At 38.3% G+C, this 26,990-nt stretch overlaps 1 long non-coding RNA gene across 1 annotated transcript; it reads right to left on the reverse strand.

Annotated features, from left to right (window-relative positions):
- Positions 1 to 216: 216 nt before the first annotated feature.
- LOC116422045 lies at positions 217 to 26,905 on the reverse strand. The gene is made up of 7 exons (XR_004232639.1): positions 26,849 to 26,905; positions 17,880 to 18,044; positions 13,737 to 13,803; positions 13,398 to 13,638; positions 11,020 to 11,100; positions 6,950 to 7,139; positions 217 to 1,944 (listed from the first exon to the last, which is right to left on the reverse strand). It is a non-coding gene; the product is annotated as an uncharacterized LOC116422045 (long non-coding RNA).
- Between the last annotated feature and the right edge of the window lie 85 nt (positions 26,906 to 26,990).

Below are 26,990 nucleotides of genomic sequence, written 5' to 3' on the forward strand. Positions count from 1 at the left end.
AGGTTGACATTAAAGTTAAAGGAATCAAACCAAATCATCTAATTAATTTAATCTCACTGTTTAGACAGATGCTACAAAATTATATGACTCCATTGAAAAACACATTAAATAGTTCCATTATTTTATGGAACTTTTCTTCAATGATATAAGAATGCCACTTGGAATTGATAAATGTAAAATGATTAATGCTTGCATGCAAAAAAAAAAAAAAAAAAAGAGACAGAGACTAAAAAAAAAAAAGGATTCTCTTTAACTTGAAGATCACATTGAACTAATGAATGAAGGAATGAAGGTGATACCTAAAAATACTTTAGACTTTTTCTTCACAACAAATTAGGCAAAAAAGATATCAGGGAGAAGAGTATGGTTAGTGTGTGTTAACAAACTTACTGGCATCCTGAATTCAAAGCTAAATGGAAAGGACACATTTAAAGCAATTAACATTTATGCAATACAACTATATCTGTCTATCTGTATACACATACACACACATATAGATGTAATCATAACAGACTCATACACACACACACACACACACACACACACACAGAGGTGTAACCATTTTAACTCAAAAAGAATCCTAACAAAAACCTATACAATAGTAATGAAACACAGGGCCTGTTACCCTAAGAAAACTATGGAAAGCTGAATCCTTCCTTGCCCAATAGAGACAGAATATTGATAAATATTCTCAGAGCTCATAGTAAAGGTCAATGATATATAGAAATACCTTTGGAAGAAGCAGACATTATTTAACCATCAAGACTGATAATAGGAAATTGGTTCTCGATGAAAAGTCATCTGAAAATGGAGTCAAAAGGTCCTTCATGGGTAACAATCTGCATGAACATAGCATGTGTGACATGGATACAGCAGTGTCACGTTGAAGTCTGAATCATGTGTATTTCTTTTTTTGGATTAGAATGGCTTATGTCGGCAATTCAAGGTAAGTTCATTACTGCCAGAAATGACTGTTGGGTTATCCTTAAGAAGGACATCATATCACTACAGACTGTGAAAGGCTTGATTTATTTCACAAGACAAGATTTGCTAACTCATCTTTCAAGAACTAGCACTTGTCCAGAATAGGTACATAGCAGGTACTTAATAAAAGTTTATTGATTGATTGATTAATAAATCACAAATCAATTACTTTAAATACAGACACTCCCCCCTCCTAAAGTTGGAGAACTTATCCAATAGTTGTCCTGCATCTAGAACATTATCACACACCAAACTATTAAGCTCCAAAACAACAATTACTGTCATTTTCGGCTGTGTCCAATTTATCATGATTCCCCTTTGTGTTTCCTTGGCAAAGATACCTGTATGATTTACCCTTTCCTTCTCTAGCTCATTTTGCAGATACTGAGGCAAACAGGTTAAGTGCCTTGCCTGGAGTCACATAAGCTAGTCAGTAAGGTCAGATGTGAATTCAAAAAAAGTAGTTTTCCCAATCCCAAGCCCTGTTCTCCTGCCTAGCTTCCCCCCAAATAACATAAAAGCCTAAGAACGGTGTTTGTAATACATATTGCCATACAAAATACTCACAATCTCCAAGCAACATGGGACAAAGACTTTGCAAATCCAGAGCCCTAAGAGAGAAGATCAAAGATACTATGTTTCATCCCTACTGTCTTTTCAACTCCTAGAACTGTGCCGAGGATGTTCTTGGTAAGCTTAGGGAGGATGAGCTTACATTCAACTACAAAAGCGTCCACCTGTACTTATCTACCTGTACTTGTAACTCTGCACATCTTCAAATATAAAAGAATAAGAGAAGGATAGAGAAATGTCCAAGACGATATGCAAACCTCATTAAAAAAAAGGAACGAAGTGATGGTTATATTGTTGATTACACAGGTCAGCTGACATCCAGAGCACATTTTAGGAAGAACATAGATAAGCTGCAGCACTTCAAATGCATGTCATAGGAGAATCTATCTGCAGAAGGAAATTAGGAAAAGAAGATTCAGGGAGATGTGTTAATTCTCTTAAGGTATTTAAGGAGACTCAAATGGAAGAGGAATTAGGTTTGTTCTTTTTGACCCCAATGGACAGACATAGGCATATGAACTTGGAAACAGATTTTAAACAAGGACAATAGGCTGACCTGGGAATGGAGTATAATTCCCCCTTATGGGAGTCATTCTAGCAGAGTTTGTTGGGGATAATCACTAGCATGTATAGAATTTGTTTTACAAGCAGAGTTTGTTGGGGATAATCACTAGCATGTATAGAATTTGTTTTACAAATATTATTTCCTTTGATTCTCAAAACACCCTTGGGAGACTGGTGCTGTTGTTATGTCCATTTAGCAGGTGAGGGAACTCATTGGGAAGGGAAGAAAGTGGCCACTCTGGGGGTACTGAGGAAGTGGTACTGGAGGCTGCTCAGTGCTAGCTGTGGACATTAGGCCTTTTGTTCCGTGGTACAATCCTCCTATTTTCTTCATAACTAGCTTTGAACTTGACTGTAATTTCAAAGGCATTAGTGCTTAAGAGAAAACTGATTTCTGGGATTACTGTACCATCTTTAAAACTTTTAATAATTGTTTTATTGAATTTAAACACCACTACCACCACCACCTAGGAAAAAGAAGCGTATCTTTATACAAAAGAACACAAAACAGGATTTTTTAAAAAAAAACATGTTTTTCCATTTTATATGACACTATTTTTATAAGCAGAAGTGTAACTAGGAATTTTTGTAACTGGGGCAAGCACCATGACTCATGATGAGGAGAAAGGCCAGAGGTAGAACACCTGGACAAGGCCATTGCCAGGGAGGAGAGGGGGAAAGCAGAGAAGAGAAGCCTCATATGGGTTAACTAGGCTGCTAATGTGAAGTCTCCTTAAATCTGGTGCCCTGAGATCAAGCTCTGATTGCCTTGGCCTAGTTACAGGTGTACCTGCAAGTCTCATTTTGAAATTCATATGGAGGGAAGAGTTCACCATCTCTAAATTAATGAGGCTTTCCTCGCCCCTTTTACTTTTTCCCAGTGGACAAATTGTTTCATCTTCTTCACTTCAGGAAGAAAAGTACCTACAGAGAGAGTAGAGTTTCTATTCTTTGGGATGGGTCTTATGTAGTTATTGTTTTAGGTTGGCATTTCAGGTCCAGTCAAATTGGGTTCATGAAGGAGATCCAGCGTGGGAATGGGAAGCAGATGAGCTGAGAATAAATCTTTTCTCCATGACCAGCTACCCCTGTGACCCTGGTCAAGTCACTCCCCCAAGCATTACAAATAATACTTTCCCTCTCTGTAAAATGAAGTAGTTGGATTCCTGACCTTTAAAATCTCTTCTATCTGTAAAATTCAGGACCCCATAATTTTCATGTAGACATTCTTATAGGAGAAAGGCAGAGCCATATAGAGGAAATCTGGTAAAAGATGCTCCCATTTTATAGAAGAGAAAACTGAGGCCCAAAGAAAAGAAAGGGATTTTCAAGGATTACACATCTTGGGAAATGTCATATCATATCTAGGATTTGAATTTGATTCTTTCAGACTCAGTCCAACTTTACTACACCCTGCTGCCTCTTGTGAAAATTCAGCAAACCTGCTATCATCATTGGAATGATCTTGGAAAAGTTGTGACTCAGTTTCCTCATCTGAAAAAGGAGAATGGTCATATTTTGCATGGATGCCCTCAGAGGATTGTTGTAAAAAGCAGTTGAGATAGATCATAACAGAGTGGGGTGGGGAAGCCCTTCATAAAAATGATATTTGAATGCAAGATGGCATTATTCAGATCAATTTAATGTGAACACACTTCAATTAGAGAGAATGTTTCATTGGACCATTGATTTATAACTGGAAGGGACTTCAGAGATTATTAAATTATTTTACAGATTAGATAGTGGGGGCTCAGAGAGGTTGTGATTTTGCCAGAGCTCACATAGCTCCTAAGTGTCTGAGTCAGGATTCAGACTCAGAGACTCCTGGTGCAACCTTGCCTAGGTATAAAGCAGAAAGATCCCTGAGCAGAGTTGGGAGCGGGTGTCTTGGTAGAGGCTTTTGTTATTTGTCCTGCGTTCTCAAAGAGGACCAGGACATGGCACCGAAGGGAGGGAGGGCTGGGTCAGGTCACCTGCCTCAGTTTTCCCTCCAGAGCCATCTGAGTCCAGTGGCCAGACAGAGATCAGGACGACAGGACATGGCCCTCAATGCCTTTCTAAGCTAAAATCTTTAACAAGTCACAGTCTGACTGACAAAGAGCCAGCCATGATTTAGGACTGAACAAAAATATATGCATGTTGCCTTCCTTTGCTAGATTATAAATTCAAGGTCAGAGACTTTCACTTTTGTTTTTGTATCTCCAGTGCTTGACTTATAGCAGAGGCTTAATTACCCTTGTTAACTTGTTGATTAATTAGCAGACTGCCTGAGGTAACATTGTTTTATTGAATGGGTTTTATATAGCTCAGTGTAATGTGGAAGTGTTCAGCAAGCAAAGATAACTGATCTGATTTGGAGCGTCTTGTTAATAAAGGCATGAAATAATCCAAAAACATGAGTTTACATCGAAGGCTATCAAGTTGGCAGAGCTGGAGCCCATCAAAGGGCCACTGGCCCCCTGCCCCCTCCCCAGGGTCAGTAGAGGGAGCTCCAAACCAGCAGAAGCCAAGTCCCCTCTCCTGGGGGCTTCTGCCTGGCTGACCTCCTCTGCAGTTTGGCTTTCTAGCATGTAACCACTGAGTCTGGGACCCCCAGAGACATGTCACCCTGTCAGCTGTCTTCCTGGCTTCCTCTAATGGAACTTTTGTCCTTCAGCTGTCACCTAGAGCCAGCCCATCTTTTGGGCCCCATAGAAAAATGACTGTATTTGGAGTGGGAAAACCTGAATCGGAATCCTAGCTCTGTAACTGGTACCTGTTTGATCCAGGGCAGATCACTTCAACTTTATTCTCTGACCTCTGCTTCCCATCTGCCAATAAAAGGGATCGGACTAAATGATCTAATGCCTCTTCTAGCCCTAAATTTTACAGATAGAAGAGATTTTAAAAGACATCTCAGGTCCCCTGATCTCCTTGACTTAAGATCCAAGGGCAGAGGGTCCCCGGCTCCGGACATCAGCCACATGTCCCAAGGAAGCAGCATTTTCAGCCCAATGTCATTTAACCTCAAGGGTCTTTGCTTAACTCCCTTTGAATGCTGGGAAGATGGAAACACAGGGGATTTAAATACCTTCCCTCTCTCTGGAAAACCCCCCAGACATCTACTATTCAGCAGAAATAAAATTAGAACTGGGGTGCTTTGACCCTCAGCCCCACTGAGACTCTTTCCACTATGCCCAGATTGGGTTTTAGTAGACTAACATGGGGGCAGAGTGGGTAATGGGGAGGGAATGATAGATTAAGAGTTAGTGGGCCTGAGTTCCAATCCCAGCTCTGCCATTCCCTGTGTGATGTTGAGAGACTCTCCTTACCTCTCTTTATAAATAAAGCCAGTGTCTTTATCTGTAAAATGAGGGGCTTTGATTAGATGAGCTCTAAATCCCTTTCCAGTTCTAATTTATGATTCTACCTTCCTATGGGGGATTGAGTGCCCTGGGAAACAGAGTCTTTTCTGAAAAGAAGCTGAAATTCTTTCCCCTACATCCTTCTATAGCTAAGAGATCCCTGGGATCCACTCCAGGATGAGTTTTCCATCTCTACCTCCACTGGCCCTTTTTGATTGATGAAAATCATTCTGATGATAAGATAAGAGAGGGGTCAGTCATAACCAATCCCAGGGGAGTGAGAGTCTCTCAGAACCCCGTGGCCCCTTCAAGCTGCTGTGAGTAGGGCTTACATTTCTTCCCCACTGTGGTTGCTGTCAGTCTGATGCCTGAACATAAACCTTGGGGTAAGAGGCTGTGGCTTCTGCCAAGGGGGCTGCATCCTCCGTGGCTAATTAGGGAGTGGAGCATGAGAGTAGAGGGAATGAGTGCGGAGGAAGTGGGAAGAATGGCTTCATAGGATGCTGAAGAGAGAGACAGACTTTGGTTTCTTTAATCCTTAAAAAACTTGAGTGAGAACTAAAGAACAGATCACAGTGATAAAATGAACAAGCTCTTATAGGAGTAAAGGTGGGGGACAGTTCCAGCAATGAATTCCCAGTTATTTGTGTGGTGGGGTTTCTGGGAGGCCTGGGGCATGGGGAGTAATTGCCTACAACTGGAATAACTTCATAGAAATAAATGACACTTACTTTGTTTACTATTATTTTAAAAGTAAGAGTTTCTGAAGTACTTTGGCTCCAGAGCACCATGGACTGTGATGTTTGAACATATTGGCTTAAGGCAATTTTACAGAGTTGGAAAAAAAATGACTTATTGTGGATTCTGACCAGGATCTTTTTCCTGAGTGTGAATTTCTTGGGCTTTGCTCTCAGAATTTTAGGGTTCTGTGTCACGGTGTAAGGCAGGAGTTCTGAATCTATTTGTGTCGCCTACAGACCCCTCAAGATAATGATTCTTGAAGAAAATACTCAGTTTCAGTTAGTGGTTAGTGAAAATAAAAATATTTTTTCCTTCACCTAAGTCCACAGATTCTGAAATCCATTCACAGATCCCTTGGGAGTTTGTGGACTCAGGTTAAGAGCCCCTGGCTTAATAGGTTTATGTGTGTGTGTTCAAGTGAACATTTAAAAATTATTCACTTCTTTTTTAAAAAAGGATTTGAACAGAAAACACTAATCCTTTCCCACGCTAGAAGTAATCCTTTCCTGACAAAAATTTTTTAAAAAATCTTTTAGTTGCTTACCAAAAAAGTATCACAAATCTAGGAGAGACTTGCATTGCAATTAGCAAATGAATTAAATATATGATCTGTTCAGCTCTGCATGTTTTTCTGGTTAGCAAGCCAATATATGCTAGCTAAATTCAAAAGATTATTGTTCTTGGGGAGAACTAGATCTTCAAAGCAGATCTTTGTAGAGAGCTAATCAGTTTATAAAACTTACCCAGATTCATGTAAGGGAAGAAGATTTTTATTGTTGTTGTTGTTGTCATTGTTGTAGTCATTTTGTTGTTTTTGAATTTCCTTTTTTGATTACTTCCTCTTATCTTGGCTTAAAGGAAACATCTGTCCACTAAGATGGGGAAAGATCACCATTGCCTTTACTGTAGGAGATGAAGAAATCCAAGGAGATTCTGAAATATTAGAGAAGCCAAGGGAACATATGCTAGTTAATTAAACAAGTCAATCAAATAGAGGAATACTTTCTCTATGTGCTTTTGGATCGCCCCAAATCCTTTAAAGGCATTGGAAGCATCCCCAGGCTTACTCCTTATCTCCCTGCTTTGTCAGAATTTTAGATCTTTTCTTAGGGTCTTTTGAATTGAATTTGAGTGAATTATTTCACTAGGACATTTTAATAAAGGCAATGGATTTGAAATAAACTTTTCCAATGTTAGTCTCTGTGGTGACATTATGTACAAGAAAAGGATTATTACCAGTGATTAAGGATAATGCATACCTAAGTGTAATTCTGAGGCAAAAAACTGGATTAAGAATGAAAAGGACTGTTTCAAATCTAGCCTGATTGTTTACTGCTTGGTGGCTTTGAGTAAGTTACATAACTTTTCTGAAATTCAAGTTTTCTCATCTGAAAAGAGAGGAAATAATTCTTGTTCTATGTATCTCCTTGGCTGGGAATGAGGATCAAAGGGATAAGCAGGATATGGTAGATTTGTGCTAAATGGAAGAAGTATGTGTGTATAAAGAAATATTTCAGTGTTAGATAAATGGGAGAGCTTGTTAATTACAATTCAGCCCCTGAAGGCTCATACAGTTACAAGTCCTAGGTCCTTACACTACCCCTGACTCACACTATAAATAAAAGCTGAATAACACTTTATTTTTTGGATATATATGCTGTTCTCTTATGCCAGCACCTTTATAGGATTATAGGTTTAGAGGTGGGAAAAACTTTAAAAAACATTTAGTTTAAACTCCTCATTTTACAGCTGAGGAAATAGAAATCTAAATAGGGGAAAGGGCTTATCTAATCTCTTATACACATCTGGATTTGAATCTGGAACCTCTGAGTACAAATTCAACTCCTGAATTTGCTAGCTGTGTGATCCTAATCAGGTCACTTAACCACAGCTGCCTCAGTTTCCTCATCTTTCAAGTGGACAGAATAATAGCATCTAACCTCTATCTGTCTCAATTTCCTGGTCTGTGAAATGGAGCTAATAATACCTTTCTCTACCTCAGTTTCCTCATCTGTGAAGTGGGGATAATAATAGTGTTTAACCTTTATTTGCTTTTGTTTCCTCTTCTGTGAAATAGGGATAATAGCATCTTTCTCTTTCTGCCTCAGTTTCCTCATTTGTGAAATAGGGATAATAATAGTGCCTAACTTCTGGGGTTATTGAGGATAAAATAAGATAATATTTTTAAGGCATTTTGCAAACCTTAAAGGGCTGTCTAAATACTGAAGATTATTCCAAATTTACTGCTCTCCATTTACCATATTGTCTTCCTAAGGTTTCTTAAAACCCAATTAATAAGAAATTAACTCACATTTGTCTTCAGAATCAAAATGTTTATTCAAATAAAAATTGGATTAACTTTTGCTTTGATGGAAAAATTCTTTCTTCTACAACCTTAGCTTTTGTTTTTAATATACATTTTATTTTGATTTCCCTGATAAGTACACGTATACGAATATAGAAATGAAAATGTGAAAAACAAGAAAACAAGATGAAACAAATGAGAGTGTAAATGATTTCCCTGACAAGTACACGTATACGAATATAGAAATGAGAATGTAAAAAACAAGAAAACAAGATGAAACAAACAACAAGAGAGTGTAGATGATTTGTACACGTGTCTCTAACTTCTGTTATTGACTTGTCATTAACTCCACCCTAAAACGTGTGTAGTGATTTCACCCTAGGACTATCCACATCATCCTTGTTCTGGAGGTTGTTTGTTACTATCTATAGTTCCGTAACCCTCATCCCCACGTGCAGGATCCTTTTTGGTTCTGCTATCTTCCCTCTTAACACTAACCTTTTGAAAATTAAAAAAAAAAAGTTAAAGTGTGATTAATTCTCAAATGTCCTCATTGTGGGTCAAATAGACAATTTTTAGCCTAATCTTTTGAAAATAAAAACTTTAAAGTGTGATTAATTCTTTTTTTAATTAAAGCTTTTTATTTTCAAAATATATGCAAGGATAATTTTTTAACATTGACCCTTGCAAAAACTTGTGTTCCAAAAATGTCCCCTTCTTCCCTTCATCCTTTCCCCTAGATGGCAAGTAGTGATTAATTCTTAAATGTCCTCATTGTGGGTCAGATAAGTAATTTTAGCCTAATATTTTGAAAATAAAAACTATTAAAGTGTGGTCAATTCTTAAATGTCCTCATTGTGGGTCAGCTAAGTGATTTTAGCCTAATATTTTGAAAATAAAAACTATTAAAGTGTGGTCAATTGGTAAATATCCTCATTGTGGGTCAGATAAATAATTTTAGCCTAATATTTTGAAAATAAAAACTATTAAAGTGTGGTCAATTCTTAAATGTCCTCATTGTGGGTCAGATAAGTAATTTTAGCTTAATATTTTGAAAATAAAAACTATTAAAGTGTGGCCAATTCTTAAATGTCCTCACCTTTGGCCAGAAAAATACAGTTTCAGACCTGGCTCAAGAAATCTCTTTTCCAAAGGATCTTTTATAACTTTTTAAATTTCTAAACTCAACAGCACTGACTGTCAATAAACTCCTAACTTTCTCCCAGGCTGTAAGGGAATTTACAGATCATCTAATTCAAACCTCCCATTTTGCAGATGAGAAAACAGACTCAGAGAAGTGTCTTCATCTACCCAGAGTCAAATGGCTTCTAAGAGTCAGAGCTGAGATTCCCATCCAAAACTCCCAGGAGTCATAAAGAATCTCAGAGATTCTTTAACTCAGACCTATTATTTTAGGGAAGAAGAAACCATATAAGGCCAATTTTTTGTTGAGATCTTGAAGTGGGATTCTCACTGGAGTCTGGAGCTCATTGAATGGAAGGAGCTTCCCAGAATCCTATGCCTTTCTAACACTATACTATAATGTCTACATCTTGCAATATTATTTCTAATGTACAACACAAAATAATCGTAACTACTGCCAACACCATCAACTTTTGAGTTTTAGTCCATGTTTAAAGTCCTGCTTACATGAAGAAAATATTTTCTGATGAATACACAAAATGTGAAATTTGCTAAACTCTGTAAATTTTACTTAAAATGTTGATTATTTTGAATAATATTGAAAACAGAACCAGACAAATACAATGTAAAATGACAGACAGAATATTTTCATTTTAATCCAAGAGATCAGGAGATCTGCTCTCTGAGCCAGGAAGACCTGGGATTTAAATCCTGCCTCTGACATTTCCTAGCTGTGGAACCTTATGAAAAAATCTCTTCACTTCTTGGTGCTATGTCTTTATGATTATGAGCTGCAGAGGAGGTGATGATCTTCATTGACACAGGATGTTTCTTCCCCTGGGAGTTCTCTATACCAGTGAAATCAGTGATGTAGTCCCTGTAGTTAACTGCAAATTATTCTAAAATCAATATTATTTGAGTAGCCATCACATTTCTCACTAAATTTGATCCTTTTTGGTGGGATTGATTGACTGATTACTGATTGATTCAGAGGGCTTCATGGTGGAGGTGACAATGAACTAAAGATGGTTAAGATCAGAACCTGAATCTCCTGAGTCCAACTTCAGGACTATAATTCCAATTTAGAACTAGGTTCATTAGCAAGATTTCTAGATCATTATAATTGGCCATTGACATCCACATTTCATTATGATTCTTATTTCTTATTTTGTTTTATCTTATGATTCTTTTGATGTAGGGAAGTTCTACTGTAGAAGGTTCCCTAATCAGTCCAGATTAGCTGTTTATCTCAAATTTATAGCCTAGATCACTGGTTTTTGGATTTAGGACAGCAGCATCTTGAGACCATGTCAAGGAACATCCTTATTTTCAGTGGGAAAAAAAAGCAATGGATTTGGAACTTACAAGCCCTGGGTTCAGATTGTTGCTCAACTGCTTCATACCCTCATGAACCAGATCAGTTGCTCTAAATCACCATTTCTTCATCTGTAGAATAAGGAGTTTGTATAATTTCTATATATTTTCCAGTTCAAAATCTATAATCCTATAAAACTGACCTTACCCTTGGCCACCCAGCTAGAATGTGTCAAGGCTAGATTTGAAGCCACATCTTTCTGAGTCTGAGGGCTAGTTCATTGTCCTCTACCTTATTCTGTGCTTCATGGTTATTTCTCATCTTGGGTTTTTCTCAGTGAAAAATAGTTTATAGAATCTCAAGATCACAGATGATGAACTGGAAGTTATCTGTGAGACTGTTACCAAGAGTCTTCTTAAAAAAATACTTCAGTAACTGCATTTCTTTTTTTTTTTTAATTTTAAAAATTATTGTTATTATTTGTTGAGGCAATTGGGGTTAAGTGGTTTGCCCAGGGTCACACAACTAGGAAGTGTTAAGTGTCTGAGGCCATATTTGAACTCATGTCCTCCTGACTTCAAGGCTGGTGCTCTATCCACTGTACCACCTAACTGTGCCAGTAACTACATTTCAATCCAACTAATCTCTTTTGTAATGTTATATCTTTTATTTTGTGCATTTAAATCCTTATTCTAAGAAAGGGCATTTAGGTTTAGGGATCTGTTACATAAAAATGGTTCCAAACTCCTGATCTAGTCTAACATGTTCAATTTCTAAATGAGGAAACAAAAAAATTTGGAAAATCAAGTGAATTTTCTATTATCATAAGGAAATAAATATTTCTGAATCCGAAATCATAACATAATATATTCATGTTCAATGTTAATAATTTACATTGTTAAGTATTAAATGTGAGTAAATTAAAGGCAAAATGCTTTGTAACTTCTAAGTCTCCAGAAAATGAAAGTATGAAGTTTTAGGTAACATGGCAACAGCCCAGGGACCTCTGCTAACTATCTACGTGGCCTTAAGCATGTAACCAGCCCTTTCTGAGTCTCAGTTTGGTCTTCCCGTTTCCATTTTTGTTAAATGATGGATGAAATGACTTGTAAAGCTTTTCTCCATTTCTAAAATTTTACAAATCTATGAAATATGGTTGGCATTTACATTCCATATTTGCTATAAATGTATGTTTTTATTAAATTGAAGCTATTGTTCACTGAGAAAAACCCATTAAAATCCATTGAACTCTATTTTCAAAATCTGTCTTTGAGTGCACATTTTATTAGTTAATTTGGTAATATCACCTCTGAATAGTTAAATGGAAAATTTGACTTCCTTTTTCTGACTGTACTGTGGCTGGTGTTTACTGCCTAGGAAGAAGTTTAGGGGACTTGGTGGTAAATCTCATTTCTAGATTCAGAAACAAGCCAGCCTTCCTGGCATGAGCTAGTCTCAAGAGGAAGATTGTGAGCAGAATCAGTTAATAAGAAAGCATTTTTATTTCTCACTCCCTGGTCCCTTAAATAGACTATTTTTCTTTGTTAATGCTACCATATTTGATTATTCAGTTAATAAACATTTATTAAATATCTATTACGTGCCAGAGTTTGTGTGAAAAGCTGAGGGTACAAAGAAAGGTAAAAAACAATCATAGATTTATAAACAGTTTGATATGGAAAAGATAAGGAAGGCAGAAACACCACAAACTTGGAATTAGAGAATCTCTTCAAATTCTGTCATTGAGGGGCAAGACACTTAGGACTTTGGGTAAGTCCCCTTCGTGAGCCCTCCATGAAAAAATAGCAGAGGTGATCTAAATCTCCCATTAGATCTCATCCAGCTTCAGGTCTGTGAGCCTTTGATTCTCTATCATTTCCTTGGAGACTCCTGGCTTAATACTAATACAGCTTCCAGATGAGAAACATGGGGTTACCTTCCAGCTTAGGCACACCCTTGTATGTCAAAAGCCAGGCAGCAAAGGGAACCCAAGTTTTATCCTCTTTCTAAGGTCATTCAAACTAAACACTTGCAAATAACATTAGAGTTTGCTGCTGGTTTCCATCTGGGCACAAAATAAGAGATTTGGCAAAGCAGATAATTTAGGCTACTTTATGTCCTTTGTGTTTATATTGAATAAATGCTGTCGGTGTACCCCCACCCCTCCTCTATGTGCTATTCATGGATGTCCACCTTCTATATAGGTGGCTTATGTGGAAAAACCCAAACCAGCTGGGGCTCCATGACTAATTAGGTGCTTATTAAAGACTTCCCAATGATGGCAATGATAGGGCAACCCATCTTTCTCAGGGATGACATTGTGATTTGCCTTTGGCTCATCCAACTTTTGGGGACCTTATCCTAGGAGACCTCAGAGAACATCTAGTCTCTCACTTCCTCATTTTAAAGGTGGAGGGAAGTGATTTACCCATTAGCAGTAAAGCTGGAATCAAGTCCAAAGTTCTAGTCTTCCTGCTGAGGAATCCTTCCTGTACTGCTGAACCATGATGTTCCTCCATATATCATGTACTACTGAACTGCCATTTTACTCCCAGTCTCTGGTCACTTGGATGAAAATGAGACCTGTCTCTCTGTGTGCTTTCTCACTGGTGAAGCTTTTAAAAAGTCTCTTTAAGCATGATTTGACATATTTCAGAGTTCCGTTTGTTCTGAAAGAACAGAATTAGGATTTGTTTACTTACTGTAGGAGGATAATCAGAAAAAATAATCAGAGATCCTTCAGCTGAGCCATGCTTTGATCTCTTACCTCTTGCTGGGAGAATGTTTGTTCTTCTTCTGGAAGAGAGAATTTGTAGGAAGAAGTTTCTAAGTATCTAGGAACAAAATGGCATTTACATTACATAAGAACAAAAGCAAAACCCACAGTACACTCAATAATCTAGAGAACTTTTTTCAGTGTATGAAATGTAGAGACCATATTCATCCTCCAAGATCTCACTCAAGTGCTCTCACCTTCATAAAATCTCCTCTGACCCTCATTGGAATGAACTGTCCCATTTCAGATCTCTTATATCACTCTAACCAGAGTAGAACAGATGTTGGCTCTGGCTTCAAAGGACCTGGATTCGAATATCACATTTGAGACTATCTTGGTGATTTTGGCCAAGTCACCTCATCTCCTCATCCATAAAATAAGAAGTTGGCCTTGAGATCCTGTGCTCCAACTACATGCAGATTTGTGACTTAGGAAAGGACAGGGATTGTGGTTTTTATTTTTATCTTTGTAACTCCACTATCTGCCACAATGCTCCTATTTTTTGAACTTGTTAAAATAATGAGGCTTCCAAGGAGCTAGGCTAGTTATAGGAGTTTTAATTCCTCTCCCTGCTCTGACAGCAAAGGGGCCATGAATTTATTGCCTTCCTCTGTTAGCCCCATTTATTAAATAAGAGCTTATTAATGATAATGACATATAATCATATAATGTTATGTTATATAACTTAATAATATATAATACAAAATATAAAATACAATATGATATTATTGTTAATAATTTGTTGTTGCTCAGTCTTTTCAATTTGTCTGACTCTTCATGATCCCATTTGGAGTTTTCTTGGCAAAAATATTGGTTTGCCATTTCTTTCTCCAGTTCACTTTACAGTTGAGCTCAGGATCACTATTAAGTGTATGATGCTAGATTTGAACTTACTGACATTAATAATATAATTAGCAACACTAACAAATAATGTTATTTAGTAGTTAACACTCTTAATGTTAATATTTAACAACAATGAATAGTTTTTCTGAAGTTGCCATTTGCTTTGCATTTTTTTTTTTAGATCTTCACCTTTGAGATAGATGTTATTATTCTTCCTATTTTACAATGAGAAAACAGAGTCCACCAAGCTAAATAAATGTCTTTTGAGTTACATAGGAGATATTTGGTGACTTATCCAATGTGACATATGCCTAACTGGGACTAGAGTTTCTTATTAAGAATGAATCAGGTCAACATATATTTATTTATTTATTTAGGAGTTTTTATTTTATTTTATTTTTTTTTATAATAACTTTTTATTAACAGAACTCATGCCAGGGTAATTTTTTTTTACAACATTATCCTTTGCACTCACTTCTGTTCCAATTTTTCCCTCCCACCCTCCACTCCCTCCCCTAGATTGCAACCAGTCCTATATCAACATATATTTATTAACACTTATTGACAGCATGCAGCCAAGATGCATTTGTTCAGCAAAAAGTGAAGTAGTTCCTGCCGTGAGGGAGCTTCCACTCCATGGAGTGAGGGAAGGGATGTGCTATATGTGCGTCACAGAGGCAGTTTTGTACAGCAGATATGGAGGGCCACTTACTTCTTATGTGACTTAAGGCATATCATCACCTTGTGTCCTTGGGTCTCATTCTCTTCAATAGTGAAGTGAGGGGGTTGGATCTCAAGGGCCATCTAGTATGGCTGGAATCTGAATAAGAATCCACATACTCAAGTGATCAATCCAGTTTTAGGTGGGAGTGTCCACTCCTCCACAGTAATAGAAGCCCAGCATTGGGAATGACCTGAGAGGTCATTTGGTCCAGTGAGGGACAATGAATTAGACCAGTGTATCAAGCATGAATACAAGTAGGGGCCTGTTAACTCCAGATCTATGATCCCATTGGTATGACAAAGCTAAAAGACATGCCCAGAAGAGACCCCAGATAATGTTCAAGGAAGACTGAGGGAGTCAGAAGGTCACTTTCAGCTGTGAAAAATAGAATGCTCAATTTTTTTTCACATCATCCTATAACAAGCTCCATATTTTGCAGATGGGGAAACTGAGCAAAGAGCAGCACAAAAAGGACTTATATAAGATCCATGTCTGAAAAAAAGGACAGAGGTACAGGTTAACCTTCAATGGATGCTTCCTGATCTTTTGCATCAATCAGTCAATTAACAAACATTTATTAATCGCCCCTCAGGCCCAGATACTGTGCTAGTTGCTGGGGATACAAAGATAAAAATAAAGCTGTCCCTGCCCTCAAAAAGTTTATGCTCTATCAGAGAAATGCTGAGCTGGGTAACATTTCATTCCTGTCTCTAGGAAGAGAAAACTGGATTCTCATAAGGATCATAAAAAGCAAAGGGGCTTCCAAGGACCATTCAGGTCAACCCCTTGTTTCCAAAAGGTGATATACCAGTGAGTATGGACAACTGGGTAATCTGAATTCTATTCAGTTTTGCTGTGTTCTCTTGCAGGAGATATATTCTGAAAGTTCTTTCTAAGCAAAGAGGTCCCATTGGTTTTTTGAGTCATCTCGTCTAGGAGAATAGTCTTTTAATAATTTTCATTTTCAAGACATTTTGAATAGGGATTTTTTGTATCATTCCTCTAGCTTAAATTCCTATTCTGTGCTCTATTCCCATCTAAAAAATGGATCAGAGCATAGTGGGAGGAAGGGTTTATCAAATCCAGGCTCTAAACCATTCAAATAAGCCAAGCCCTAAAAAATCACTCAAGATTTTGTTTCACTTTACCCTTCAGTGATATGAGGACTAAGCTGCAATCAGTGTATTAGAAAGCTTTCTTGGGGTGGAAAGGACTCTAGTAATGAAATAATCGAATCTAATAAGCCTTTGAGTTTGTCCTCCATTCTTTAAAAAAATCCTTTTCTTTTCTTCCTTTTTTTTCCAATAGAGCAATTTTTGAGCTCTGGTTCCAGTTCTTAGCAAGAAAATGCTTTCTCATTTCTCTTTTCCCCAGGCCCATCTGGAACAGGTGGCAGAGCCTGATTCTTAAAATAGAAAATTTTGTTCCATCAGATGTTGCAATGTGGAAATCCCCTGCATCATGATTTCCTATTGGGTTTGATGCAGTAGTGAAGTCAGTCCTTCAAAATGGCTTGTCCAGACTCAAGGATTTGCCACCTTTGAGTTTAGTTCAACTGTTCTCACTAGTTCTATGATGACAGAGAAGTTCTGGAGTAAAAATTTATTTTGGCTTTCAAAACAGAATTGTAGGATTTCTGAGTTGGAAGGGACTTCAGGAGCCATCTGGCATAACCAAAATCTGAACAAGAAACCACAGATCCAATAAATGATCAACTATCTTTTGGGAAGGAATATAAACTTCCACTACAGTAATGGAATCCCAGAGGTGGGAAAGATCAAGAAGTCCTTTGTTTCAACCTGCTGCCCAATGAATCAATGGACCTCTAAGGTACCTAGTCCTCTACCAGACTGACAAACATCTCTGAACATCCAACCCTTTGAAGGTAAAAATTCCACTTTTTTCAGGAGGTCAAGTCTCTTGTAAGTAGGAAGAGGATGAGAGTAGGCTTTGCTGATCAGTGGTATTCACCTGGTGGCCAGATTAGAACTGGGCACAAAGTTGGACAATTTTATTCACTACATACTTATACAGCCTTGGACCTGTGGGGGATGGAAAATAAGCATAAGATGTGGTCCTTGCCCTCAAGTTATTTCCCCGTCTTTAAGGAAAGACAATACTTTGACATGAAATAAAGAGACACATTAGGCAGGGAAACATTAAGATAGAGACGTTCCAAAGTATACAGTAAACATTGTAAGTAAAACCATGAAAGATTCATTCATATAAAGTAGAACAGACTAAAACCATGAAAGATTCATTCATATAAAGTAGAACAGACAAGTCTAACAATCCTTCTCACTTGCTCTGTCTACATAAGCTTATTATCAAATCTTGTAATTTCTCATTTCATAACATCATATCTATCTACCTCTATCTATCCATCTATCTCTCTGTCACCTATCTATATATCCCCTTTTCCTCACTCATGGAGTCATCACTGGCCCTCATCACTCAGACTCCAGTGAAGATGGGCTAGATGATCTCCAAGAATTCTTCCTGGCTCTAAATTTATGACACTGAAATTAGGGGACCTGGGTTCAAATTTCTATTTTACCAGTTGTTACCAAATCACTTCCATTTCTGGTACTCAAGTTTCCTTCTCTGTAGAATGAAGTCATTCAACTGCATGATCCCTGGGGTCCCTTCTGGTGACAAGATCATGTGAGTCCAGGAGTCTTTTAAATTCCTTTTTGTTTGGAATCTTGCTTTTTCATCAGTCAGGAAGCTGCCTATAGAAGAGCAAATCATCAGTGAGCAAGCAAACATCAAGCAGGTGCCCCTCAGTTTTAAGAAAATATCGTATAAAGGCATTCAGTTGACCCCGATTATACTAGGGATGATTGTTCACTTTATGAAATATTTCAGTTCAATACAAGAAAACATTCCTGTTTAGTGCTAGCCAAGAGTGGAATGAGTTTTCTAAGAGAGCAACGAGTTTCTCATCATTAAAGGTCTTCTAGTAGAAGGGGGATGACCACTGGTATGGGTCAACCTGAATGACCTCAAATGTCCCTTCCAACTCTGAGATGCCATGATTCTGTGATCCTTCATTTAGCACAACATTTCATGTTAGTATCTGCTTAAACATCAGGTGCCCTTACTACCTTTCAAATTTGATTTACACTCAACTTTCCAAGTTCAGGTTTACTGTGTAAAGTGAGATACCTCATGTGGAGTTTAAGTACTGACCTTTCTCAGAAGCTAGTTTAATGTACCCCCTCATTCACCCTAGTTCCTATCTTCTTGCCCCATTAGAATGTAAGCTCCTTGAGGTCAGACACTGTCTTTTCTTTTGCATTTTTATTCCCAAAATTTAACACATTAATTGGTATAGGGTTTAATAGATGCTTTTTCATCCATCCATCCATCCATCCATTCTTCTAATTCTGAAATTCGATGGTATCTGAGGACCTCTTGTTTGGGGATTTGTGGTAATTCTTGGTCATAATGTTGACTTACATATTGACTTATTGACTTAATATTGACAAACAATATCGACTTAATGACAATCAACATCAATCAGAAGCTGTGTAATCCAACCACTGAATTTTACAGACTAGAAAACTAAGGCCTCCACAACTGTGATAACTTCTCCAGGGTTATGTTGTAAATAAAGTTAAAGTTAGAAACAATTGACATAAATGGGGACCCGTGTCCTTTTGACATATCATCTGAATAATATAGACCTATTTTTGCAAAGGAAGCAGCCTAATCTATGTATTAATATTGTGTGAAATGTTATGTATTATATTATTCAAAATATGCCCAATCCTGAAGAAAATGGTATTTTAAAATATGCTGGTTTTTTAATGACTTCTGAAGTAATTTTCTTTTTTTTTTTAAACGAACAAAGTTTAATTATATTATTTTTTGAATGGCTAAGCTGAGAAGCAGGCAAATGAAGTGAAATTACTTGGATTGAAATCACCAGATACATAATTATAGCACCATGCTGGGGACTCTTGGCGTGAGTGGAGAATAGAAGAGGTTCTTTCTTTGTCTTGAAGGAGTTTACAATGAGAAGGAGACCATTGCATTGAGTTTTGCTCTGAGCACCATATTGATCAATTGATAAACTGGAGTCTCTCTAGAGAAGGGCAGAACAAAGATGGGAAAGGACTTCAAGTTTTCTTTCATATGAGGATTGCTTTAAGGGACTGAGGATATTTAGTCCGGAGAAGGAAAGCCATTGATGTTGCCTTCCAGTATTTGGAAGGATCACATTTATTTTGTTTGCCCCTGGAGGGCAGAAGCAGGATCAGTGTGGGGAAGTGGCCAAGAGGTCAACTGAGGATTGATCTCAGGAAAAGCACTGGGATAATTAGAGCTAGCCAGAGCTGGGCTGGATTGCCTGGAGAGGGGTGTTGGGGTAGAGTTCTCCCTGGCCTGAGAGCTTCAAGCACAATTATAAAGGGATGGGCTGGAGTAGGCAGCTTCTGGGATTTTAGAAGATAAACTAGCCTCAGTTTCTACTCAGTTCTACCCCTCTCTGCTTTCCTTTTGGGTATCTTTCTCTTCCTTCCTCATCCCTTCTCTCTTCCTTCCTCATCCCTCCTCTCTTCCTTTGTATGATGTATAGGTACTTCTCTCTTCTTCCTTCCTCCCATATTCCCTGTTTCCCCCCAGTCTTCTCCCCGCTACCTTCACTGGGCACCACAGTACTGCAGAGGATTTTAAAAATCACCAAACACAGTTCTACAGTCCCTGTTCTTGATTTAAAGTCTGACGAGCTAAATGGGCTCCATGTTCCTACTTGAGAAAAAAAGAAAATGTCCCTAGTTAAGCTGCTTTTTTGTAAAGGACTTCAGAATTATCTCTGTGGGTAAGTGGACCTCCCAAGAAAGAAGGGATCTCTCCCAATGTACTCAAGCAGACAGTGCTCTCCAGAAGAAAGCATCTAGTGCTTGCATACTGATGTGTGGATTTCAGGAGGCACACATAGAACTCCCTACTCTCATGCCTTATTGTGACTCATGAGTTGATTGACTGACAAGTCACTGAGGAATTTGGATGAATATTTGTTGAATTAAGCAGCAAAGTCTGTCAGAGATTTACAGAATTACAAACTTCAGAGTTGGGAAGGATTTGTGTAGCTCCCTAACCTACAATGATCCAGAAATCTGGGGAATGCTAATCCTAATCCTACCAATCCCACAATCAGAGAATCCAGGGGCTGAGAAGTGATTTGATAGGCCCTGTTGGTGTCTCCTAAAGAAAAAAAATCTTTGTTTTCCCCAGCCTGGGTTGCACCATTCTGCTCAGGAAAGCACAGTGGGGAGTGGGAGGTCAATAGATAGGTAGGTAGAGAGGGTATGTACCTGTGCAGGTCATTATTCAATACTGAGCATACATAGCTCATGGAACACATTAGGGGCTTTATAAAGGCTGGTTGAATTAAATTAAATGGTGGAGAAAATGAAGCAATATGGGTAGAAAGATGTCTGTCTTTACCTCCTCCCAAACCCTACCTGGATAGCCAGAAGAAGCTATGGAGTGTTATGGACCAAGATGCTGGTGGTGGAGAACCTATGCTCAAATCTCAACTCTGATCTGGCAAGAGTACTTCATTACACCAAAGTCTCAGTTTATTCATCTGTAAAATGGGGACAATAATTTTGTGCTCCATTCCTCATTAGAGATACCACAAGGGCCAAATTGAGGCGATGTTTATAAAGCTTAAAGCGTTATAGATATGTCAGTTGTCATTGCCATCATTAATGGATTGGGTGGGTAGGGAATGGCTCCATGGGGCATGGCCTCCATGTACCTTTTGCCTCTCCTTAGGCTCCTTGAAGGAAGAAACATCCTAGAAGTACAAAACCAGGCCATAGGCTAGAAAAGCTTGGGAGTGACTGACTGAGTTTATCCCCCTGACTCCATGCAGAAGGCTCTCCAAGCCAGACCCAAATAAATAGTTCTCCCTTCTGCTCCCAGAGGAGTAGAGGAGGTTCCTTGGATTTACTCTGTGTCCAGTCCAGGTAATTTTTCTTTATGTTTAACCTCCATGATTCCTGTTATAGCTAAAAACAGACTGGGTATGGGCTTGGGACCTTTGATCTGGGCTTAGGCTTCTAGGATCATAGGGTTTGGGACCCTGATGTAATCTTAGAGGTCATCTACCTCGACCTCCTCATTTTACACATGCCATGAGCCAGAGAGATTGTCCTTGTCCGAGGTCACACAAAGAGTAAGTGGAAGAGCTGCAAACTGAAAAACCAGCTTTTCTGCCTCCAAATCCCATGCTCCTTCCACTGCATCACATGAGGTGACACAAGGCTGAGTTAGTTTTCATTAGCCTTATGCTCTGGAGATGGAAAAAAAAGCGTCAAAGAATATTAGAGATATTGATCTTTCCACAGAAAACTATGGACCAGGGTCCAGGTGCTGGGAGGATCCCCAGGTGCAGGGGCCAAACCCAGTCCCAGATCTTGAGTCAGAAACAGGAGCTGCCAAGTGGGCAAGGAGGCTGCCACGTGGCCTCCAGGAGATGGGTGGGAGAGAAACCCACAGGTGGCCATTTTCGGTTCCTCAAAGTGTGGTCTCCTTGACTGAAATAGTGTGACCGTTGCTGTGGAAACCTCTATCTTAGTCCTGGGGCTCTCCCTCACAAGGTGGAGTTGCTTTTTTTAGCCCCTTTGGGCCGGGCACCATGAAACTTGACAACAACCTGTTTAGTAGAGTTAGAAACTTGGGGCTGAGAGACAGTAGGGTCCAGGGATCAGTCAGTGAGTTTTTTTTCATATCATTTCATTTCATTTTAATTCAATTCCTTCTCACATAGGCTAGCCCCTACTTAATTAGACTCTCCATTTTTGGCAATGGTTCTTGTATTCCTTTTTCAAGATAATTTATATCAATTAATACAATATAACCCCATCATAATACAATTTATTATTATATATAAGGGAATCATGAGAAGAAAGGTCACAAAACAGATCTATGAGACCTGGATGCTATTACTGACTGCCACTATTTGCTGTGTGAATTTGCACTTGGCAGTTTACCTGTTCGGGCCCTCAGTTTCCCCATCTGTAAAATGAAAGAGATTAGACAATTTTCAAAGACCCTTTCAGCTCTGATAGCCTGTGATTATAGGGTCATCTACAACCAGGGAATCCCAACCTTTTTTGGTTCTTATACTTTATCTTTCAGTAAAGTTTTGCTTTACCAATATACTTTATTTAATAGGAAAAATTCTAGTATTTGACTTGCATATGCACATAAAAATTAAATAAGGAGACGAATAAATTAATTCCCATCCCCCTTTGACAAGCTTCTCATATACTGTGGGAATGCACACACCTCTGGTTGTGCATTAATAACTTGTCTAGGATCCTATGAGGTAGATCAATGGTCATTTTCCTTATATTCTTTGGATATATGGAGAAACTGAGGCATCTGTTCTGTTGTTTTCAAATGGCATTTATTAATCACCTACCATATGCAGAGTGGGGAGGGAGATACAAAGTTCAGATAAGCTAGATTCCTTATCCTCATTCTAATAAGGGGATAAAACCCAAATACAACTAAGCATGAGCTATAAGTGCATTAAAGGGATGCAGAACCATGTGTTGTGGAAAATCCAAGAAGAAAGGATATCACTGATGAAGGGGATCAGGGAAAGCTTCCTGGAGGAGATGGGCTTTAAAGATAGCTAAAAATCCAACAAGCTAAGAGAGACAGGATATTCCAGAAATAGGCATAGAAAAATAGATGAGAATGGGGCATGTAGAAAAGAGAAATATTGAGTTAAAGAGCTTTGTGAGACCTAATCTCATCTCATCTCATCTAATCCAGTGTCCTCATTTTCCAGATTAGGATGCTGGGGATCTGAGAGATTTAGTTAATCTGCCCAAGAAATAGCAAGAACTGGAATCTGTCTCCAGGATCTCTGATTCCAAATGCAATGCTCTTTCTCCAGCCCCTGTGGACCCAGATGGTCAGTGTGGTTCCCTCCTACACAGCAGGAGTGGTTGAAACACCAGATCTGGAGTCAGGGAGGCTCATCTTCCTGAGTTCAAATCTAGCCTCAGACACTTATTAGCTGTGTGACCCTGGACAGGTTATTTAACCCTATGTGCCTCAGTTTCCTCATCTGTAAAATGAGCTAGAGAAGGAAATATCATTTCACTCTAGTATCTCTGCCAAGAAAACCCCAAATGGGTCCCAAAGAGTCAGACATGACTGAATAACAACAAAGTCCAGGAATACTCTGACAAGTTCTATGAATGCAGAAAATTATTTTGGCATTAGTAAGAACTAGGGATTGGGGGTAGAGGAGAGCAGAAGGAGGAAGATCAGTTGGGAAGCAGTTGAAAGAGTCTGGGCAAGTATCAATGAAAACTTGTATCAAGGTTCTGGTAGTGAGAATGGGGGTAGGGAGCCGATGTGAGTTCATAGACTTAAAGTCTGTGAACACATCTGTGAAGTATTCTTTTAATTTGGGGAGCTGAGGTGGGGAAGTCAGTAGATAAATTGTCAAAAAGGATAGAAACAAAATCTAAGACCAGTAAAACCATTAGAAAGGAGGTTCCAAATCACTAATAAAAAAGAAATGCAATTCAAAATAACTCCTGAGGGTCCTTTCACACCCACATTTTGGCAAAGGTGACAAAAGATGGGAATGGTCAATGTTGGAGGGATTTGGGGAGGATATTCACATGAATGCATTGTTGGTGGAGCTGGGAATTGATCTAGTTATTCTGAAAAACAAAGAAAAACTTGATATTATGTTGCATGAAGAAAATAAATTCTAGTGTTTACCACAAATACAGACATAGGAAATTTAATATACATAATATAATATATATTAATATTTATAATGTAAATTATAAATATTAATATATATATATATTAGTGAATTAATTTATATATCCTTTTAATAAACTACTCATACTCCTTAATGTATCCCAAGATAACATCCCCTTTGACTCAGAGATTTTGTTGCTAGGCACCCACCCCAAGAGAATTAGAAAAAGAAAGGGCCCATATTCTCCAAATTCTTATAGCAGCACTTTTGGTGGAAACAAAGTATTAAAGGCTACATGATCTCGAAGACCCCTTTCATCTTTATTCCCTTCATCTCACTTGAGTGTGTCTGATAGCTGCCTCCAGATTAAAGAGGCTGTGTGATCTGGTATAAAAGAAAGATGATTGGACCCAGAATCTGGAGAAACATTTTCAATTTCTGACTTTTAAACTTAACTCTGTGACTTTGGCCAAACCACTTAACATTGTAGTTTCAGTCTCCTCATCCATTAAATGGGCATAATAATGAAACACATCAGCTATCTCAGGCACTGCTGTCAAGAAAATGATTTATAAAGCTTATAGAGTATAAGTTCTATTATTATAGAATAAAGTTTATAGAATATAAACTCCAATTTGCTTTCTCTTATGATTCTCAATAGCAGTGATCTCCAAATCAGGTGCATCTTAAATACTGCACAAATTTCAATGTTGATGAATCTTTGATCACCCCTTTCCCCCATTTATATAGAATCCTAGACTTAAATCTAAAAGGGACCTGATCTAGTCTGGAGAGGGAAGGGAAATATGTCTTTTTTTCTTCATTGATCTTTATTTTTCTATGAAATCTTATGTATATTATGTTTTATTTATTACTTATTTAAATGTATTTTTATTTATAAATATAAATACAAATTATTTATTTATTTAAAAGCTGAACTCTGAGAAGGAGTCCATAGCTTTCACTAGACTGCCAAAGGAGCCCGAGACACAATTCTCTTCCAACCCTTTCATTGTAGAGACAAAGAAAATGAGACCCTAAACTTGGAGTGAATGGCTCATGGTTATATAGGTAGTAAGTGGAAGAATCGAGATTTGAATCCACATTTTCAAGATCTCTTTCCATAGCATTGCACTTCCAATCATGTATTGTACATTCATTCATGGAAATGTAAGTCTTTGTACATGGGAGGGTGGGCACCTCCAGCTCTCAGAGGGAAGCCAAGAGGCAGCTAGGTGGTAAACTGCATGCAGTTAGGAAGACCTGAGTGGAAATCCATCCTCAGACACCTACTAGCCTGGTGAACCTTTGTTTCCTTCCATTTCCTTAATTGTAAAGTGGACATAATTGCACCTACCTCCCAGGACTCTTGTGAGGATCAAATGAGATGACAATTGTAAAACTTTTAGCTTGGGACCTGGCATACAGTTGGTACTATATAAATGCTTATTCCCTTGCCTTCCTTCCTCCTAATAAATGCTTATTGAATGATTGTGTAGACATAATTAAATGAGAAAATATATGTAATATAAATCCCATGGTAGATCTACCTCAAGGTGTTAGGTAAGTGCCATTTCTCATTGTTGTTGTTCCTATGACTATATTACAATATTGTCTATTATCATCATATTATAGATACAAACATTATAGATACAAACACCATATGCTTGTGTATGCAAACACAATTTATATATGTGCATCCTCAGGAAATCACAAAGCACTCGCATTGTCAGGGCATTCATGCATACACATGCGCTCATGTACATTTTAAAAGGTAATGAGATCATCTATCCACAGTAGCTAATTCTGTACAATTCTATTTGTTGTTCTTTGTTGTCCAGTCATTCAGCAATGCTCGATTCTTTGTGACCCCATTTGGAGTTTTCTTGGCAAAGATACTGGAATCGTCTGTCACTTCCTTCTCCAGCTCATTTTACAGGTGGGGAAACTGAGGCAAACAGGATTAAATGACTTGCCCAGAGTCACACAACCTGCAAGTATCTGAAGCCATCAGGAAGAGGAGTCCTCTTGAGTCCTGCTCTAACTGTCCACTGTGTGCTAGGCTTTGGACAGAGAAGTAAAGAATGATGGTCTTTGAACGAGTCCTATCTCTTCATTTAATCTCATTTTTTATGCTTGTCTGTCCAGAGCTTAGCATGGTGCTAGGCCTATAGTAGGTCTTTACTGAATACTTATTGATTCATTTATTGAAGGATGAAAAAACTGAGACCCACACAGAGAAAGGTGCCATGAGAAAAAGGACCATATCAACACTTATAAAAGTACAGGGATGGATTTTCTTGGAGAGAAGGGAAGGGAAGAGAAAGGAACAAGCAATTATTTAGTGCCTACTGTCTGCCACAGATATAGCATCTTTGCTTGAAAGCACGGATTTGGTAAAAGAGAGCTCCTTTGGACACTGATAATTAAATAGCTTGCTCAGAGTCACACAGGTGGGACAAGACCTCAAGCTCTTTCTCAGTCACTTAGATCTAGCTTTCCAATCTTATACCACAGAGCCTCTCCTGGGATGTCTCCTTCATTGGATTAAGTAGAGTATCTAGTGCCAACTAAATGAACTTTTAACAGTGTATGGACACTCTGGGCTGTATCCCAGCCTCTTCCATTTCCCTCACAATGCAGCCAGTAGTGGATGCTGGACAAAAACACCCGGTAATTCCACAAAGTGGGGAATAAGGGAGGGAGGGAGGGGGGCAGGGTAGAAATCTTGGTAAAGAACATGAAAAGAGAACTGATTTTGGAATCAGAAGTCTGGGTTCATACCCTGTTCCTGAAGTACCTGGAAAACTGGGCAAGTCACTTAACTCCTTTTGGGCCACCATTTCCTCATCTGTGAAATGAAGGGGTTAGACTCAATTTTTAGAGCCTCTTCTAATTCTAAATTTCAATTCCAGTTCTAAATTCT

This window comes from Sarcophilus harrisii, chromosome 2, assembly GCF_902635505.1.
Source record: "Sarcophilus harrisii chromosome 2, mSarHar1.11, whole genome shotgun sequence".
NCBI classification, from domain to species: domain Eukaryota; kingdom Metazoa; phylum Chordata; class Mammalia; order Dasyuromorphia; family Dasyuridae; genus Sarcophilus; species Sarcophilus harrisii.